This window comes from Lepisosteus platostomus, chromosome 15 (genome assembly GCF_059453375.1).
Source record: "Lepisosteus platostomus isolate fLepPlt1 chromosome 15, fLepPlt1.hap1, whole genome shotgun sequence".
Classification (NCBI taxonomy): Eukaryota; Metazoa; Chordata; class Actinopteri; order Semionotiformes; family Lepisosteidae; genus Lepisosteus; species Lepisosteus platostomus.
In genome coordinates, this window is record NC_142625.1 from 7327346 (window position 1) to 7343293 (window position 15948).

Below are 15948 nucleotides of genomic sequence, written 5' to 3' on the forward strand. Positions count from 1 at the left end.
GCCACCAAAAGATCTTCAAACATATTCCTATCCACTGCTTTCCTATTTTTCCCCAAAGGCCATTTAAAATGAATACGACTCTTCCTTTCCTCCCTCCACTGCTTCCACTCAATGTCTCCATCCCAAAAATCCATCTCTTCCCCCCCCATTAGCACCTCCCCCTTTAATACATCGCCCTCCTCCTTCCCAGAATCAAACTCTTCAGTTAGAACAGCGAAGGGGTTTGCACTCTCCACTGCCTGCCCACCCACTTCCACCTCTTGCCTAACAACACCTTTCCCTTTACCCTTCCCCCTCTGAGCCACTGACCAATCCCTACCCTCACCCCCCTCCGACACTTGACCAGCCCCACTTGGATCGTCGTCCTCCACCTCCTCAGGATCACCAGCCGCCACTTTCTTCCTGCGAGAGACTCCCCTCTCCGCCACTTGGCCTGTCCCGCTTGAGTCGTCGTCACCCTTCACCTCCTCAGGATCCCGATCCGCCATCCTCTTCCGACTAGGAATTCCTGGAACAGACATCCCCTGGCTCCCCGAAGGCCCCTCATCACCATCCATTTCAATGTCAGGCACACTCTCCGCCCACAACACCCTTCCTGATTCCTCGACCAACTCCTCCACCATCTCGGTGACTTCCTCCAGACCCTCTCCCTGCTTAGGGAACACCAAACCTCCATCTTTCTCCGCCACACCTCCAGCCGCCACCATAGACTCCTTCTCCGCAGACCTCTGTTCTCCTGGAGCCGCTCCCGTCCTCCTTGCAAAAGACTCTCCAGCAGTCGATCGAGCCCGGGCTGCACCTGCATAGCTCCTTGACCTTTGGAAACAGTTCTTATACACATGGCTGGCTTCACCGCACAAATTACAAGATAAGGGCTTGGCGCACTTCTCTGCCCTGTGCCCTATTTCCCCACACCTTCTGCAACAAATAACAGTGCATTCAGCTGCCACATGACCCTCCATTGCACAGTTCCGACATACAAATGGCTGCCCAGGGTAATTCAGGTGACCTCCATTCGAACCGATCATAAAGAAAGCTGGTGGGTGAACATACCCACCTTTCTCAGACGCAATAGTCCTTAAGCGCACCATGTACCTTCTTTTCCCCGTCCAGAAGTTCCTAGAGTCCATAACCTTTACACCATTCCCTTGAATGTCCACAAATCTTCTCAAAAAACATACCAGCTCAGACTCTGGCACATATGGATTATGCATATGCACAGTCAAAGGCCTTAGTTCTCTGGCAAACAATGGCTCTATAACAAAATTAACAAAGGGCAAGTTCTCCTTCTGAGCTTGAAGAACATTCCATTTCTCCATACAAACTTTCTCAGAAATAAAAGAAACATCAAAAATACCTTTCCCAGGAAAATCTTGATAGCAAAAAACATCCGGAACCTCCACGCCCAAAGCTTGGATCAGCACAATGTCCGAAAACTCCTCTCTCTTCATCCTTTCGGTTCCCGGTCTCTCCTTCCATACGAAACGAACGGAATTCCGCATCCGTCCCTCTCTGCCCAGCCACTCTCCGCCTGCCGAAGCCGCAACTCCGCCAATCGCCTCCATCGCTCCGTCCTCTCCCCTCCGGTTGACTCTGCCTCCAACAGCTGCCTCCACCGTCGCCTCCTCCGCCGCCTTCCCGACCCTCTGACTAAGACCTCGGAACTGCGGTCAAGCCACTTGAACCTTGATCTTAGCCAAAAGGCCGAGAAGCGATGCCCACAAAGGCGCGGACCGACGCGCGGGCGTTCCGCTGGCGCACAGTGGCGCAGGCCGACTCCTCTGGAGCCCGGGACCCGCGCAGCTGCCGGCCTCCCTGCAGCCAGAGGCCTGCCGCGGGACTCTGCTCCCCCTCTCTCTTGCCTGCCCGCCTGCCTTCCTGCCAGTCCCGGGCGGGGGCCCTGCTCTTTGATCTTCTGTCAACGGCCCGACAACGACCGCAGCCGCAGGGGGCGCCAGCCGCCCGGCCTCCTTAGCTTAGGCCCCTCCCACCGGCAGCAGCTGCGCCCAACCGGCTGCAAGCCAAAGCCGAGCGCCAGCACCTGCGGGCAGAGGCAAGGGGCAGCTCTCTCTCGGGAGGGAGGGAGGGACGGGGACGCGCGCGCACACACGCCTGCCTGCCTGCCTGCCGAAAAAAAAGAAAGAAAAGGTGGATATACTAAGTTTTTTGGAGGGAAAACGCCCAGCTGTCGAAAGGGGCCCGCCTGCAGGGACGGGGACGGACACGCACGCAAGCAAGCAAGCAAGCAAGCAAGCAAGCAAGCAAGCCACGCCTGCCTCCCTGGGAAAAGGCTGAAAAACCTAAGTTTTTTGGAGGGAAAACGCACGGGAGCCGAAAAGGGGGCCGGCCTGCTTGCCCAGAGAGTCGAGACGCGGGAAAGCGCACAGAGGGAGCACGGGAACCGAGAGGGCGAGAGAGAGACAGAACACAGAGACACACAGATGGGGGACGAGGGACGAGACCCGAGAAGAAGGAGCTCCAGTCCACTTCGCTTGCTTGCTCGCTCGCTCGCTAGCTAGCTAGCTACCTAGCTACCTACGTCTGTCTTTTCACCGCTGAGAGAAGGTGGTGCACCGCTCCCGGAGGCGCTGCAATACCGGGCCGATGCGTGGAGAGGACGGAGCAAGCTCCTGATCCAGCTCCCTGTTCCAAAAATCCGTTTAATATGTGGTCCCCCGATGGGGGACGTATCAGATATTAAACTGATAAGAACAGATTTTTTTTTTTTTTTTTTTTTTTTTTTTTTATTACAAAAATGCAAAATACAACAAAACCAATACCCATTTAACCTCACAACCCAAACTTGAAAATCACTTAACAAATTACACTAAACGCACATCAACCTGCCCATTTCCATATTCCCACCCCTTATGCAAAAAAAAAAAAAAAAAAAACCAGGCCCTCCACACCCAGAAAACATAAACCTTCCATCAATAACCATCCAGTTCAAAACAGAAATACTTCAACTCAAATTACATTCAACTTTCAACACAGATTCATATTTCCACCTGTTTCACATCATTTCTTCACACAAATTAATCATAATCAAAAATAAAACAAACACCATAATCACAAATCATCCTATTTACACTGTCCTGCCCCTTATGCTAAACAGTTCCCTCCCAACTCAACTTCCAAACCCCTTCTCAAAACTATCAAACCCCATTTTATTAATCCGTAAAACACTTGCTGTTACCCTTTTTTCAATGTCAGATTCCCCCCATTCTTTTTTCCGTACCCTCCTCTTCTTCCTTACCCTTAACCACCCTTCCTCATTCTTCCCACCTTCCGCCTTAACCATAACCTCCCTCTTCTTCTCAGCTACCTCTTGCATTATACTAATCTGTTGTTCACTCACACTCTCCAACTTCTCCACACTCACTGATTCATCCACAGACCTTTCACTGTCTTCATCTATATCACTCGCCCGTACACTCTCCACACACCTATCACTGTCTTCATCTATATCACTCCCCCGTGCACTCTCCACACCCCTATCACTGTCTCCATCTATGTCACTCGCCCGTACACTCTCCACACTTCTTCTGTTCACAGTGACACAACTGACCCTTTTCCCTTCCCCCTTCCGTTCCTTCATCTCAACTTTTTGACAATGCTTATAACCAAAACCAATCTTCCCACAAGAATGACACCGCACACAATCTCTTGTCACATGATCCCGCGACTGACACCAACTGCATAACACTGTTGTACATTGCACAGCATAATGACCTCTATCCCCACACCTTCTACATGTTAGGGGCTGTCCCGGATAAACCAGGTACCCCCTTCGTGATTCGTTTCCAAAAAACGCAGGAGGGTGAATCACCTCCCCTCCACCTACTATATCCATATACAGTCTCACCCAAAACACCCATTTCCCATCCCACACTCCATCATTGTCCAAATCCTTCTTTCCTTCACCTTGCAAAAACACATATCGCTGCAAGAAGGAAGCAATTTCCTCCTCTGTAACAAACGGATCCGATACCCATACCGTCATCCGAAGCAATTGTCCCGCAAACATCGGCTCCACATGAAAAAGGCTCAGCGGAGCCTCCCCCTTCCTTTCTTGTACCGTCTTCCACAAATCCAAACAAAGATCCCCCGACGCCAAAGTCAATTCAAACACTCCCCGTTTGCCGAAATCCTGTAAACACATCATATCCGAAAACCGTAAATCAAAGAAACTAGTCAAAAACAACTTGAACTTATCCCTTGTCCAGTTTTCCAGTCCTTCCCGGCTCCGAAGCGAGAAACGCAGGGAGTTCTTCCTCCACTCCTTCCTCGCCCAAGGGAACCCGGCCATCGCAACAAACGCCATCCTCAGCCCACTTCCGATCTCTCCAAACAATCCTGACGTCCTCTGGTCTCGTCCACAGCACGGCAAATCCTCCACGTCTCCAACAGCACCGCTCTCCCGACTCCAGCATCCACGTTCCAGCCCTTCCGGTTACTCCATCATTCCGTCCATTCCATCCGTCCCTCGCCTTCCCGACCCTCTGACCAAGATCTCGGAATTGCGGGCTTGCCGGCTTAAACCTTGATCTTAGCCAAAAGGCCGAGAAGCGATGCCCACAAAGGCGCGGACCGACGCGCGGGCGTTCCGCTGGCGCACAGTGGCGCAGGCCGACTCCTCTGGAGCCCGGGACCCGCGCAGCTGCCGGCCTCCCTGCAGCCAGAGGCCTGCCGCGGGACTCTGCTCCCCCTCTCTCTTGCCTGCCCGCCTGCCTTCCTGCCAGTCCCGGGCGGGGGCCCTGCTCTTTGATCTTCTGTCAACGGCCCGACAACGACCGCAGCCGCAGGGGGCGCCAGCCGCCCGGCCTCCTTAGCTTAGGCCCCTCCCACCGGCAGCAGCTGCGCCCAACCGGCTGCAAGCCAAAGCCGAGCGCCAGCACCTGCGGGCAGAGGCAAGGGGCAGCTCTCTCTCGGGAGGGAGGGAGGGACGGGGACGCGCGCGCACACACGCCTGCCTGCCTGCCTGCCGAAAAAAAAGAAAGAAAAGGTGGATATACTAAGTTTTTTGGAGGGAAAACGCCCAGCTGTCGAAAGGGGCCCGCCTGCAGGGACGGGGACGGACACGCACGCAAGCAAGCAAGCAAGCAAGCAAGCAAGCAAGCAAGCCACGCCTGCCTCCCTGGGAAAAGGCTGAAAAACCTAAGTTTTTTGGAGGGAAAACGCACGGGAGCCGAAAAGGGGGCCGGCCTGCTTGCCCAGAGAGTCGAGACGCGGGAAAGCGCACAGAGGGAGCACGGGAACCGAGAGGGCGAGAGAGAGACAGAACACAGAGACACACAGATGGGGGACGAGGGACGAGACCCGAGAAGAAGGAGCTCCAGTCCACTTCGCTTGCTTGCTCGCTCGCTCGCTAGCTAGCTAGCTACCTAGCTACCTACGTCTGTCTTTTCACCGCTGAGAGAAGGTGGTGCACCGCTCCCGGAGGCGCTGCAATACCGGGCCGATGCGTGGAGAGGACGGAGCAAGCTCCTGATCCAGCTCCCTGTTCCAAAAATCCGTTTAATATGTGGTCCCCCGATGGGGGACGTATCAGATATTAAACTGATAAGAACAGATTTTTTTTTTTTATGTTTTTTATTACAAACATAACAAACTTCAACACAGCACAGTAAGACAACCACACCCTTCCCCAACATTCAAACATACCCTAAACCAGCCTCCCTCTGTAACACTAACAACAACCCTTATACTATTACACTCAACAATCCGAAACACAAATCAAACGGTCATGAAAATGTTAGTACAACAGTATTCATATTGGTTCATTTCGAAAATAGAATCACAAAAGAAACAGACATCAGAACCATAAACACAAAACCGTTACATTACCATAATCCCGCCCTGTATGCAAAAAAGATCCCTCCTCCATCCCCAACATTCCTTATATTATTATAAAACAAACCCATATACAGAAATCAATTTAACACCCCAAAGAAATTAATCCCTTCCATCTTTCTTTGGCCGCAGCAAAACCCCACCGTAAGATGTCCCACCGAACACGTCTAGTAACTTCATTTTTGCCTTTGCTAAATACAGATAAGGCTGAAACACAACTGCCATGCTCCACCACCTCCCTCCTCGCTACCCATATATAAAATTTAACCAAACTAATTATATACCATAACACAAATTCATTATTCCATTTTCTCACCCCCTTTACTCCCCGAAACACCACCCGACTGCTTAAAACAAAATCAACAGCGGCTTTCTGTAATAATTCAGCACTGTGACCCCACACCCTTTGGGCGAAAACACAGCCCCAGAAAACGTGAAGCAGGGTTTCGACCTCAGAACAGCCAGGCTGCGGGCACTTATCCTGTCTGGACAACCCATGCCTGTAGAGCGTGTCCCTCACCGGCAACCTGTTCCAGAGAGCCCGCCAGTTTAGGTCCTTGAGTCTGTTTTCTAGACCCACCGGCTGGATCTGCCGCCACTCCTCCTCCGACACCCCCACCACTGCAGGTTCCCCCTTCTCCATGATAGTCCTATACATCTGTTTGTGGTCCGTAGCCCCCAAGCCCTTTCTGAACCCTGGGTGCTTCTGTAACCACACCACCGCATGTCTATAATGCCAGGGCAATTTTTGCGCCTTCGGCGTTGTATTCGTCCAGACTACCAGGTGCTTCATCGTATTCGCAAACCACAAACGGATAAAACATACACAAAGGTGATCCGGATCTTCGTATAGTGTTTTACACAAATTTGCGACAAATATTGTGTCTAGTTTCAACGGGAAGTCTGGAACCGACCTACCACCCTCCTCCACTGGCCTGCACATATCCGCTCTCTTGATGTACTCATGCCCCCCACTCCAAACGAAGTGGAAGACCGCCCTCACCAGGTTTCGACGCAGCCGAGCAGGCAGAGGGAACACACAAGCCAAATGAAGCAGCAATGGCAGTATGTCTACCTTTAGGACTAGTACTTTCCCTGTGTACGTCAGCGACCTATTCAACCACATACCGATCTTTTGATTTACCTTCCCCAGCCTCAGGTCCCAGTTGATCCTGGCGGAGTCCTGCGTATGAAAAAGAACTCCCAGAATTTTAACCGGTCCCGTCACCAAGGTAAGACCGCCCGTCACATCTTGTCTTTCCTTCCATCTACCGAAGTATTTAACCGTACACTTTGCTTTGTTCAAAAAAGCACCTGTCCCTTTGGTCATACTATCTGCTATCTGTAGTACTTGGTGAAGACTTCTGTCAGTGCTAAGAAACAGAGAAATATCGTCTGCATAGGCTGCTATTTTCGCCTGTTCTCCTCCACTCCCAGGAACCACCACCCCTTCCACTCGAGGATCCCCACGAATCCGATGCAGAAAGGGTTCTATGTACAGCACATATAATAAGGGGGACAGAGGGCATCCCTGTCTCACCCCACACCTGACCGGAATGCCCATGCCAAGCATACCGTTGATGCATACCCTTGAGATGACATTATTATACAAAACCTTGATCCATCTGATGAGGCCCTCATCCAGCCCCACTCTTCTCATCACCTCCCAAAGGAATGAGTGATGCACCCGGTCAAAGGCCTTATTTTGGTCTAGGCTCACAAGCATCATCTCAAGGTTCCTGTCCTCCACCCATTCAATGACGTCCCTGATCAACTGCAGGTTCCACTTTACGTTTCTACCCTCCACACTGCAGGTTTGGTCTTTACTTATCAGGTCCGGCATCACCTTCCTCAGCCGTCTCCCCAATACTCTGGCCAAGATCTTATAATCGGAACAGAGTAATTGGATCGGCCTCCAGTTCTCCAGATCTTCCTTGTCTCCTTTCTTAAACACCAGAGACATAATACCTGTCCTCATCGTTCTGCCGAGTTCACCCTCCCTCAGGACTTCGTTATAAACCTCCAACAACACCGGTAGTAACCTTTCTCGGAAGGTTACATAAAATTCCGTCGGGAGTCCGTCCATCCCCGGGGTGGTACCTCTACGCAGGCCACCAATGGCTTCTCCAATCTCAGTCATTGTTAGGGCCTCACCCACACCTTCCATACCATCAATCTTCCTGTCAAACCCAATCAACCACTCATCCCACAAACTCTCATCCACTGGTTTCTCTGAAAATAAAACCTTGTAAAAATTAGTTGCACACCTCACCATGCCTTCTATGTCTCTGACCCTGGACCCATCTTCTCTCCTCAGACCCTCGAAGAGAGTCCTCTTCTGTCTGGCTCTGACCGAGCCAAAAAACTGGGCTGAGCACCTCTCCTCCCCCTCAATCAGGTTACCCTTCAACCTAAACAAAAAATCCTTAGCTCTCTCTACCCAAAGTTCTTTCAGTCTGAGTTTAAGCTCAGAAACTTTTGTCATGTCGAAAGCACCACCCTGGTTGGAAACCACATACTGCTCTTCTAGTTCCTGCTGCAATCTCACAAGCTCTCCTCTCTCTGCTACCTTCTTTTGGCTACAGTATGAGATAGAAGCCTTGGAGATCGCCCTTTTACAGGCTTCCCACCACAGCACCGCTGTCTGGTACCGCCCCCTCTGTAACTGGAACCGATCCAAAAGCGCAACTATCAAACTCTGATAATCGGCTTCCAATAACACTTTCGTGTTCAGTTTCCAGTAGTTTGATTTAGGGTCCATACCATCTGGTATCAAATCAACCGACAGCAACAGATGATCTGAAAACCATACCGGAGTAACCGTTGCCGCCTGTGTCAACCCACGTAGGGTGGTGAAGATATAATCAAGTCTTCTGAAGACACCCCTTCCATTACTCCATGTGTGCATTCTCTGTCCCTGACTATAGTCCTTGTGACCATCTTTTAGGTGAAACCGTGATATTAATTCTTTAAGATCACTCACACTCACACCACTCGCATCACATACATCAATATTAAAATCCCCTCCCATCACCACCACTCTATTGGTGTACAGATGTGGCTCAAGGTCCTTCAAAAACGCCCCCTGGAGCCGCCTTTCGGCAGGCCCGTAGACAGCTATTAAACGTACCTGCAATCTTTCCCATGCCCCATCTACAATCATTAGCCTTCCTGGGACTATGCAGTTAACTTCGCTTACAGAGAAATTCGGGGTTCCACATAGGATCCCGATTCCGGATGAGTGCACTCCCCCTACACTCCACCAGGACTCCCCTTTTACCCAGTCTCTCTTAAAGGTGACAATATCACCTTTTGTGCCTAAGTGTACTTCCTGCAAGAAACAAAAGCCGAAATGGCGCGCTTCTAACCATTTGAAGACGCCAATCCGCTTACTATGATTTTTAAGCCCTCTGGCGTTAATAGTACATACGGTACGACTCATGTTGGGTCAAAGGGAGTCTGCAGCTGCAACCCGTCTCCCAAACTAAAAGCACTCTCTATTCCAAGAGGACTGAGGAGATTCCCACCCACACTCATAACCTGCGGGGACCCCTCCCCCAGGGATGATGGACTTACCCCAGGATCATCGGAGGTCAGGAGGTGGATACCGCCGTCTTTCCCCGACTGTTCTGAGGTCTCTGAAACGAAATCCTCCTGTTCCACCACTATATCGCCCTGGCCCGGGGGTATGGGGTCGTCGAGGGTACTGACCTCAGCAGAGGCCTCCAAGGGGTCAGCCTCCTCACCCTGCTCTCCACCCCTCTCCCTCTGTTCCCCTTCCTCCCTACTCCCCCCCTCCCTACCTCCCTCTCCCTCTCCCTCTACACCCCCCTCCACCCCTACCTCCTTCCTACCCCCTTTCTTACACTCCCCCCTCGCCCTCTTTACAGCAATCGCCTTTTTCCGTCTCGGCATTCTCTGTCCTCTCTCTCCGTCTTCTCCCTTCTCTGCCTCGACGTCACTGTTCCCCGAGTCCTCCTCAACAGCTAGGACCTGAAAACGATTAGCCACAGTCTCGAACACGCACTCGTCGGACCTCATTCTTCTCTTCTCTGCCGCCGACTTCCTCTTTGCAGCCCTGCTAGGCTGGGTAACCCACTCCGGCGACTCCGACTCTGCCCTGTCCATCACTTCCGCCCACGACGAGGTCCCCGGACGCGCCTCTTCAGGTACCTTGGTCGCCTTTGGCATCTCCTCTGGTCTGTCGTCTCTTTCTTCTCTTGCGTCTGCTTGTGTCCTCTGGGTGGTCGCGGTCTTCTGCTGTGGTCTGCTCTCCTCTCTCCTCGGGCCCTCTGCCGAAGTCCGCACCACATCTGCAAAACTTCGACTCTTCATCGGACAAACCCTGTACACATGGCCTTCTGCCCCACACAGGTCGCACGTTAAGACCTTAGTACAGTCCTTAGTTTCGTGAGTTGTGGCCTTACACTTTCTACACACACCGCCAGGACAGTTCGCCGCTACATGACCCCTCTGGAAACACTTCTTGCACGTCACCGGTTGGCCTGGATAGAAGAGGTAGCCTCTATTAGGCCCAATCGTGAAATAAGCCGGGGGATGTACCACTCCCTCACCCTCAGATGGCTTAGGTTTTAGCCGCACCGTGTATCTTCTTTTACCGGTCCACACTCTGAGGACATCTAAATCTTTTTGACCTTCTCCCTGCACGTCCACAAATCTGGATAAAAAGGTGATTACGTCTCTTTCTGGGACCCGATGATTAAATAGGTGAATTGTCAGAGTCCTGAGCTCCCTGGCAAACAAAGGCTCTATCAAGAAATCATTAAGCGGTTCCACATCTCTTCCTTCACACACCTTTTCCCAGGCTTTCTCACAAAGTTCATCCGATGCAAGCGACAGGTCGTATATCCCTCTGACTGGGAAATCTTGTAGACAATCAATGTCCTTCAATTTAATCCCTAGAGCCTTCATCAGGACTACTCTTTCAAACCGCTCACGGTTCATCCATTCCTTCTTCTTCTCTGCCTCCTTCACAACAAAACGCACTGTGCACCGCATCTGCCCCTCACGGGACAGAGGGTGCACAGCCGCCGAACCGCGGGCCCACTCACCACCTTCGACCGCTGTCATCTTGGAGGCCCCACTTCGCCCCCTGGGCTCAACCCAGGGCGACTACCCGTGGTGACCTTGGTGGACTTCTGCTTCGGTCTTCTGATGGTAAGGTTCCGCCCGTCTGGTCTGGTTCCGTTGTCCGCTGTCTTCTCCTTCTCCTCTTCGCCTTCGTTGTCTTCGCCTTTTGTCAAGTCCTCAGACCGCGGTCATGCCACGTATCTTTAGATCTTGGCCAAAAGGCCGAGAAGCGATGCCCACAAAGGCGCGGACCGACGCGCGGGCGTTCCGCTGGCGCACAGTGGCGCAGGCCGACTCCTCTGGAGCCCGGGACCCGCGCAGCTGCCGGCCTCCCTGCAGCCAGAGGCCTGCCGCGGGACTCTGCTCCCCCTCTCTCTTGCCTGCCCGCCTGCCTTCCTGCCAGTCCCGGGCGGGGGCCCTGCTCTTTGATCTTCTGTCAACGGCCCGACAACGACCGCAGCCGCAGGGGGCGCCAGCCGCCCGGCCTCCTTAGCTTAGGCCCCTCCCACCGGCAGCAGCTGCGCCCAACCGGCTGCAAGCCAAAGCCGAGCGCCAGCACCTGCGGGCAGAGGCAAGGGGCAGCTCTCTCTCGGGAGGGAGGGAGGGACGGGGACGCGCGCGCACACACGCCTGCCTGCCTGCCTGCCGAAAAAAAAGAAAGAAAAGGTGGATATACTAAGTTTTTTGGAGGGAAAACGCCCAGCTGTCGAAAGGGGCCCGCCTGCAGGGACGGGGACGGACACGCACGCAAGCAAGCAAGCAAGCAAGCAAGCAAGCAAGCAAGCCACGCCTGCCTCCCTGGGAAAAGGCTGAAAAACCTAAGTTTTTTGGAGGGAAAACGCACGGGAGCCGAAAAGGGGGCCGGCCTGCTTGCCCAGAGAGTCGAGACGCGGGAAAGCGCACAGAGGGAGCACGGGAACCGAGAGGGCGAGAGAGAGACAGAACACAGAGACACACAGATGGGGGACGAGGGACGAGACCCGAGAAGAAGGAGCTCCAGTCCACTTCGCTTGCTTGCTCGCTCGCTCGCTAGCTAGCTAGCTACCTAGCTACCTACGTCTGTCTTTTCACCGCTGAGAGAAGGTGGTGCACCGCTCCCGGAGGCGCTGCAATACCGGGCCGATGCGTGGAGAGGACGGAGCAAGCTCCTGATCCAGCTCCCTGTTCCAAAAATCCGTTTAATATGTGGTCCCCCGATGGGGGACGTATCAGATATTAAACTGATAAGAACAGATTTTTTTTTTTTTTTTTTTTTTTTTTTTTTTTTTATTACAAAAATGCAAAATACAACAAAACCAATACCCATTTAACCTCACAACCCAAACTTGAAAATCACTTAACAAATTACACTAAACGCACATCAACCTGCCCATTTCCATATTCCCACCCCTTATGCAAAAAAAAAAAAAAAAAAAACCAGGCCCTCCACACCCAGAAAACATAAACCTTCCATCAATAACCATCCAGTTCAAAACAGAAATACTTCAACTCAAATTACATTCAACTTTCAACACAGATTCATATTTCCACCTGTTTCACATCATTTCTTCACACAAATTAATCATAATCAAAAATAAAACAAACACCATAATCACAAATCATCCTATTTACACTGTCCTGCCCCTTATGCTAAACAGTTCCCTCCCAACTCAACTTCCAAACCCCTTCTCAAAACTATCAAACCCCATTTTATTAATCCGTAAAACACTTGCTGTTACCCTTTTTTCAATGTCAGATTCCCCCCATTCTTTTTTCCGTACCCTCCTCTTCTTCCTTACCCTTAACCACCCTTCCTCATTCTTCCCACCTTCCGCCTTAACCATAACCTCCCTCTTCTTCTCAGCTACCTCTTGCATTATACTAATCTGTTGTTCACTCACACTCTCCAACTTCTCCACACTCACTGATTCATCCACAGACCTTTCACTGTCTTCATCTATATCACTCGCCCGTACACTCTCCACACACCTATCACTGTCTTCATCTATATCACTCCCCCGTGCACTCTCCACACCCCTATCACTGTCTCCATCTATGTCACTCGCCCGTACACTCTCCACACTTCTTCTGTTCACAGTGACACAACTGACCCTTTTCCCTTCCCCCTTCCGTTCCTTCATCTCAACTTTTTGACAATGCTTATAACCAAAACCAATCTTCCCACAAGAATGACACCGCACACAATCTCTTGTCACATGATCCCGCGACTGACACCAACTGCATAACACTGTTGTACATTGCACAGCATAATGACCTCTATCCCCACACCTTCTACATGTTAGGGGCTGTCCCGGATAAACCAGGTACCCCCTTCGTGATTCGTTTCCAAAAAACGCAGGAGGGTGAATCACCTCCCCTCCACCTACTATATCCATATACAGTCTCACCCAAAACACCCATTTCCCATCCCACACTCCATCATTGTCCAAATCCTTCTTTCCTTCACCTTGCAAAAACACATATCGCTGCAAGAAGGAAGCAATTTCCTCCTCTGTAACAAACGGATCCGATACCCATACCGTCATCCGAAGCAATTGTCCCGCAAACATCGGCTCCACATGAAAAAGGCTCAGCGGAGCCTCCCCCTTCCTTTCTTGTACCGTCTTCCACAAATCCAAACAAAGATCCCCCGACGCCAAAGTCAATTCAAACACTCCCCGTTTGCCGAAATCCTGTAAACACATCATATCCGAAAACCGTAAATCAAAGAAACTAGTCAAAAACAACTTGAACTTATCCCTTGTCCAGTTTTCCAGTCCTTCCCGGCTCCGAAGCGAGAAACGCAGGGAGTTCTTCCTCCACTCCTTCCTCGCCCAAGGGAACCCGGCCATCGCAACAAACGCCATCCTCAGCCCACTTCCGATCTCTCCAAACAATCCTGACGTCCTCTGGTCTCGTCCACAGCACGGCAAATCCTCCACGTCTCCAACAGCACCGCTCTCCCGACTCCAGCATCCACGTTCCAGCCCTTCCGGTTACTCCATCATTCCGTCCATTCCATCCGTCCCTCGCCTTCCCGACCCTCTGACCAAGATCTCGGAATTGCGGGCTTGCCGGCTTAAACCTTGATCTTAGCCAAAAGGCCGAGAAGCGATGCCCACAAAGGCGCGGACCGACGCGCGGGCGTTCCGCTGGCGCACAGTGGCGCAGGCCGACTCCTCTGGAGCCCGGGACCCGCGCAGCTGCCGGCCTCCCTGCAGCCAGAGGCCTGCCGCGGGACTCTGCTCCCCCTCTCTCTTGCCTGCCCGCCTGCCTTCCTGCCAGTCCCGGGCGGGGGCCCTGCTCTTTGATCTTCTGTCAACGGCCCGACAACGACCGCAGCCGCAGGGGGCGCCAGCCGCCCGGCCTCCTTAGCTTAGGCCCCTCCCACCGGCAGCAGCTGCGCCCAACCGGCTGCAAGCCAAAGCCGAGCGCCAGCACCTGCGGGCAGAGGCAAGGGGCAGCTCTCTCTCGGGAGGGAGGGAGGGACGGGGACGCGCGCGCACACACGCCTGCCTGCCTGCCTGCCGAAAAAAAAGAAAGAAAAGGTGGATATACTAAGTTTTTTGGAGGGAAAACGCCCAGCTGTCGAAAGGGGCCCGCCTGCAGGGACGGGGACGGACACGCACGCAAGCAAGCAAGCAAGCAAGCAAGCAAGCAAGCAAGCCACGCCTGCCTCCCTGGGAAAAGGCTGAAAAACCTAAGTTTTTTGGAGGGAAAACGCACGGGAGCCGAAAAGGGGGCCGGCCTGCTTGCCCAGAGAGTCGAGACGCGGGAAAGCGCACAGAGGGAGCACGGGAACCGAGAGGGCGAGAGAGAGACAGAACACAGAGACACACAGATGGGGGACGAGGGACGAGACCCGAGAAGAAGGAGCTCCAGTCCACTTCGCTTGCTTGCTCGCTCGCTCGCTAGCTAGCTAGCTACCTAGCTACCTACGTCTGTCTTTTCACCGCTGAGAGAAGGTGGTGCACCGCTCCCGGAGGCGCTGCAATACCGGGCCGATGCGTGGAGAGGACGGAGCAAGCTCCTGATCCAGCTCCCTGTTCCAAAAATCCGTTTAATATGTGGTCCCCCGATGGGGGACGTATCAGATATTAAACTGATAAGAACAGATTTTTTTTTTTTTTTTTTTTTATTGCAAAATTACAAAAGAAATTCCAAAAAAACTCCAAATATACACAAAACACATCATAAACTCAAATACACATTAGTCATAGTAACAACTTAAGTCATATCAACCCACAATTCTGTTAAACACAAAAATTCCATTCAACAGTCAACTAACAACAACTTCTGAATACTAACAACATTTCTCATACAATTTTCAACAAATTATTACACAGCAAAATCCCTACGAAACACAAATCTATTTAACTCTATTACACAGTCTCAAACCCCACTAATCTCCATACTCCCGCCCCTTATGCAAATTAAACCAAAACCCCCATCCCCAAACTTACAATACATTCATTCCCTTAACCCCATTATATACAGTCTGCATCCCATTACAAATTACAAAAACATAATAAAACAGTTCCCCACCAACATCTCATTTACATTCCCACCCCTTATATTAATTCTCTACACAAAACCAGCTCTCCTCTCAATATCACACGCCTCCCATCACACCCACTTAAAAACAGAACATATTCCATTAAACCAAAACCATACATAGAACAAACCCATCCTAAATACAACTAAGCACAGACATCATCTGAAACACTACTCTCACTTCCCCTGTTACGCAACATTTTAGCAAATGTAACAGAAGCATCTTTACACTCCGCTTTAACTTTCCCCGACACCCGTAGCCCTTTAAACATTCTTTTTTCCGGAAACGCGTATTCAAAAAGAAGCTGTGGAAACTCCTTTTCCATATACCGTGACACAGCCATCACCCGTTTCCTATCCAAAGCCTCAAAAAGGCTTTCCCACATATCCCTATCCACTACCCCTCGAAACCCCTTTCTATTTTTCCTCAAAGGCCATTTAAGATGAATACAACCTTTCCTTTCTTCCCTC

General features: G+C 51.7%; 3 non-coding genes and 1 pseudogene across 3 annotated transcripts; all 4 read right to left on the reverse strand.

Moving 5' to 3' along the window:
* Window positions 1-2563: 2563 nt before the first annotated feature.
* On the reverse strand, window positions 2564-2762 carry LOC148647846 (U2 spliceosomal RNA). The gene has a single exon (XR_015927044.1). It is a non-coding gene; the product is annotated as a U2 spliceosomal RNA (small nuclear RNA).
* Window positions 2763-5420: 2658 nt separating this feature from the next.
* On the reverse strand, window positions 5421-5611 carry LOC148647847 (U2 spliceosomal RNA). Its single transcript, XR_015927019.1, has one exon. It is a non-coding gene; the product is annotated as a U2 spliceosomal RNA (small nuclear RNA).
* A 6414-nt stretch (window positions 5612-12025) lies between these two features.
* On the reverse strand, window positions 12026-12228 carry LOC148647848 (U2 spliceosomal RNA; annotated as a pseudogene).
* A 2658-nt stretch (window positions 12229-14886) lies between these two features.
* LOC148647849 (U2 spliceosomal RNA) lies at window positions 14887-15082 on the reverse strand. Its single transcript, XR_015926916.1, has one exon. It is a non-coding gene; the product is annotated as a U2 spliceosomal RNA (small nuclear RNA).
* Between the last annotated feature and the right edge of the window lie 866 nt (window positions 15083-15948).